We start from the raw sequence: 4,989 nt of genomic DNA, 5'->3' as shown, positions 1-4,989 counted from the left end.
AAGCCTAGGGTTGCTTTGCTGATTCCCACGAATTTAGAGAACAAGGTCACAAGGTGTTGGTGTTTGGTGTATCTCTTTAAAAAAATCATATCAATAAAGGGTTTTCTTAATTTTCCATGTCACCAATCATTTCCTCCCAAACATCACTTGAAAGTGGATGGACTTTGTCTCTCTCTACAGAGTGGAACCTGAAGTATAGATACATATTGGTCTGCTCAGGATCATCTAGTGAGTTACTGACGGATTCAGGGATATGAAGCGCCAGTCAAGAAAGGAATTTCCTCTCCTTTTATGACACCTTCCTTCACCTTCCCAGTCAGTCCTGATCTCTCCCATCACCTCTGTGTTACAGAACTCACTCTCTAAGCTCTCATGGCACATAGTTTTGTACCTTGTCATTTCCACAGCTAGATTGCAGGCTCTTCGAGTCTCTCTAGCAGAGGATAGTACATGGTGGCCTTCCCTAGCAATACTTCCGTATCTTTCTATCTTTTGTGTCTTTCTGTCTTCTCTTCTGCTTCCATAGTGTATCTGTGCCTTTCTATGTATCATCTCCTAAGGGAGAGTGATTTTCTCAAAACAGATTTTGTCTATATTATAATTATGATTGGGACCAGCCTGAGGTGGTTGTGGTAATGAGGGTCTTCTTGGGATAAAGTTTTCTGTTTGTGTTTTCCAATCTAAAGGAGCAATTCTCCTTTTCAGGGACCTTGAAATACCTAAGGGAAAGACAGAAATAAGGTCTAGTTAGGAAACATGGTTTTCTTTTCTTTTAAAATAATTATTGGTCAGGTGGAGTGGCTCAAACCTGTAATCCTAACACTTTGGGAGGCCAAGGCAGGAGGATGGCTTGAGCCCAGGAGTTTGGGACCAGCCTGGGCAACATGGTGAGACCCCAGCTCTACCAAAAAAATTTAAAAAATTAGCTGGGCATGGTGGCATGTGCCTATAGTCCCAGCTACTCAGGAGCTGAGGTGAGAGGATTGCTTGAGTCCAGGAGTTCGAGGCTGCAGTGAGCCGTGTTCAAGCTACTGCACACTCCAGCCTGAGTGACAGAGCAAGACCCTGTCTCAATTTTTAAAAAAGAGAAAAATAAATAAAATAATTATTATAAAATATTTGATACACACATATATATAATTAACCCTTATAACACATATATATTTATGTATAAATATATAAACATATGTAAGTTATAAAGGTTAATAATAAAATGAATACCAGAGAAGTAAATATCCAACTTAAAAACAAAACATCACCAATACTGTCAAAGCTACCTTTACGTTTCTCCTTAATTTCATCTCTCTGCGTTCTCTCTACCCACTCCATTGAGACACTATCGTGAATTTTGTATTTGTCATTTCCTTACTTTTTAAATAGATTTGTTTTTTTTTCTTTTTTCCTTTTTTCTCAGACCTCTCAGAGATAAATTTTCTTTATAGATGTATTACATAAGTGTGGATCGCAAAACAATGTATTATTTAGTTTTGCATTTTTGAACTTCAGATAAATATAATATGGTACATTTTGGTAGTTGATTCACGCTTAGCATTATATTACAGTCAAATGTTACTTTATGTAGACGTACTATACATAATATACTTAATCAATGATATTTTTATATATATAATACTTATACTATAGAGGGACGGTTCCGTTTTTCTTTTCTTATATATTTTTTTTTTAGAGGGAGTTTTGCTCTTGTTGCCCTGGCTGGAGTACAATGGCGTGATCTTGGCTCACTGCAACCTTCACCTCCCAGGTTCATGTGATTCTCCTGCCTCAGCCTCCCAGGTAGCTGGGATTACAGGCATGCGCCACCATGTCTGGCTAATTTTGTATTTTTAGTAGAGATGGGGTTTTTTCCTCCATATTGGTCAGGCTGGTCTTGAACTCCTGACCTCAGGTGATCCACCTGCCTGGGCCTCCCAAAGTGCTGGGATTACAGGTGTGAGCCACCATGCCCTGCCATTCCACGGTATTTTTAATCATTCTCCAGTTGCTGGAAACTTCGGTTGTTTCTGTGTGTGTGTGTGTGTGTGTGTGTGTTTTATGAGACAGGGTCTCATTGTGTCACTCAGGCTGGAGTACAGTAGCGCGATCTTGGTTCACTGCAGCCTCAACCTCCTGGGCTCAGGTGATCCTGTCATCTTAGCCTCCCTGGTAGCTGGGACTACAGGTACATGCCATCATGCCTGGCTACTTTTTAATTTTTTTTTATAGAGACAGGGTCTCATTATTTTGCCCAGGCTGGTCTTGAACTCCTGGACTTGGGCATTCCTCCCCCCTTGGCCTCCCACAGTGCTGGGATTATAGGCGTGAGCCACCACACCTTGCTGGTTGCTTCTGTTTTTTTTTTTTTTTTCTGTTAGTAACAATGCTGCTAGAAGATTCTTTCTATGTCTCCTAGTCCAGACATGTGAAGGTTTTTCTAAGGTATTTGGCAGTTCTTGGTTTGATTTACTCTCAGATCCAGTTCTTGCCCTTCTGTTGCTCTGCTTTGTATTACAGGAGGTGGATCCCCATAGGCTATGTGTTTCAGAGTTTTATGTCAGCCGGGTTGGTGTGTGGGAGGCACCAGAAAGGGAGATTGGAGTGAAAAAAGCCAGGTATTTGTTCCCCTCTGTGTCTTGAACAGCCTTTTTGGAAGTAGCAGTGGCTGAGTGTCTTCCTGGCTCTCGGTTCTGGACAGGTCCACTGTGGTTCTAGCTTCTGCCAGGTGATTATTGTCCATGCATTTCTATAACATTGCTTCCTTTGTCTTGCTAGCCTAGGGGTCATCAAGCTTTTCCTGTAAAGGAGCAGAGAGTAAAATACTTTAGTCTTTACAGGTCATACAGCCTCTGTCGCACTCAACTCTGTAAGTGGGTGTATCTGTGTTCCAATAAAACTTTATTTCCAAAAACTAGCAGTGAGCTGGATTAGGGAGCAGGCTAGTGTTGGCTGCCTCCTGCCTAGCCTAAGGGTTGTAGTAGCTGCCTGCTGCTGCTAATGTTTCCATTGCTTCATTAACCTGCTTGATTTTTCAGGTGTTTCATCATATCAGTTTCCTTCACTCATTACCCTATGTCACAATACCTAGGTGTTTGCAGATTTTCTGGTAGGACTCTGGCTGGATTGTAAGTTATGTACATTTTCAGCCCTAACAAGATAATATCTAATTATTTTCTAAAATTCGTTGTACCAATTTCCAGTTCTTCCAGATATATGAAAGAGTTCTCTTTGGTTCATATCTTTGCTAACACTTGGTGTTATCAGACCTCTTAATTTTGGCTAACCTGGTGGGTTTAAAACGGTATATCAAACCATTGGCATATTATCATGGTATTAAATTTCATTTACTGGCTGGGTGTGGTGGCTCAAGCCTGTAATCTCAGCACTTTGGGAGGCCGAGGCAAGAGGATTTCTTGAGACCAGCCTAGGCAACATCATAGTGAGATCCCATCTCTACAGAAAATTAAAAAATTAGCTGGGCATGGTGGCATGTGCCTGTGGTCTCAGCTACTCCTAGGAGGCTGAGGTGGGAGGCTTGCTTGAGCTGGGGAGATCAAGGCTGCACTGATCTCCTGAGATGCACTGTATCACTGCACTACATTCTGAGCAACAGAGTCAGACCCTGTCTCAAAAAAAAATCATTCACTCACTTGCTATATTTAGTCACTGTTCATGTTTCTTTTTCTGTGAAATCTCTGTTCCCAGGGATAAAACTCAAAATATTTTTAAAACATGTTAAACAATATGGCAGATTTTTCACACTCAGTATTTCAAAGTTGTGCTACTGGATGAGTATCAACCCCATCTATTCCATTCTTTGTTCATTTGGTTGTCTTCTTTCTCCCCTTTCAGTTATAATTCTTTCTATTATTTATTTTAATGGTTGTTCCAGGACTAATACTATACATTCTTAGCCTATCAAAGTATTTATAGTGAATATTGTACCACTTCACACTTCAGGTGTGCCACCTGATACTCTCCACATCCAATAACCTTAAAATGGTACAATTCCATTAACCTGCCACCCCATTCGTTGTGCTATTATAGTAACATCTTTTATTTCTAAATACTTGATAAACACCACCTTACAATATTATTTTTTTCTTTAAGCAGTCAGTTGTCATTGAAAGGAATTAGAAGATAAAAAAGTTTTTAAAATTTACCCTCTTATTTACCAATTCTGGCACTCTTCATTTTTTTTTTTTTTTTTTTCTGTAGTTCCAGATTTCCATCTGGTATTATTTTTCTTTATCCTGAAGAATATCCTTTAGCATTTCTTGTAAAGCAGGTCTGCTGGTGCCAGATTCTCTTGGCTTTTGTTTATCTGAAAATGTCTTTATTCATCCCTGTTTTGTTAGATACAGAATTATGGGATGTCAGCTTGTTTTTTTCTTTCAGCACTCGAAATACATCATTCCAATGTCTTATAGCCCTCATTGTTTGTAAGGAGAAGTCAGCTGTTATTCATTTCATTGTTTCCTGTATGTAATCTCTCTCTCTCTTTGTTTTTTCACTGTGGGCTTTCAAAATTTTTCTCTTTGTCTTCAGGTAAAGATGTACCAATGGTGCGCCCAAGTGTGTGTGAGGTTTTTTTTTTAATTTGGCCTATCTTTATTTATCTGTAAGTCAAGTTTCACGTTTAAATTTGGAAAACTTTTGGCCATTCCTTCCTCGTATAACTATCTGTTCCACTTTCATCCTCCTTCTGGGACTCCTTTTAATGTATGTGAGACTGGTAATTTTTATAAATTCCTGAGGCCCAGTTCACTTTCTCCTTCCTTCCTTCCTTCCTTCCTTCCTTCCTTCCTTCCTTCCTTCCTTCCTTCCCTCCTTCCTTCCTTCTGTCCTTCCTTCCTTCCCTCTCTCTTTCTTTTTTTGAGATGCAGTCTCATTATGTTGCCCAGGAGGTCTCAAATTTTTCTTGAATTTTGTTCTTTCTCTTTTAAGATTGGATACTTTTTATTGCCCTGTCTCAAATTTGCTAACCCTTTCTTC

The sequence above is a fragment of the Rhinopithecus bieti genome, unplaced genomic scaffold, assembly GCF_001698545.2.
Source record: "Rhinopithecus bieti isolate Rb0 unplaced genomic scaffold, ASM169854v2 scaffold_33647, whole genome shotgun sequence".
Lineage (NCBI taxonomy): Eukaryota > Metazoa > Chordata > Mammalia > Primates > Cercopithecidae > Rhinopithecus > Rhinopithecus bieti.
This window is presented reverse-complemented; position numbering follows the sequence as displayed.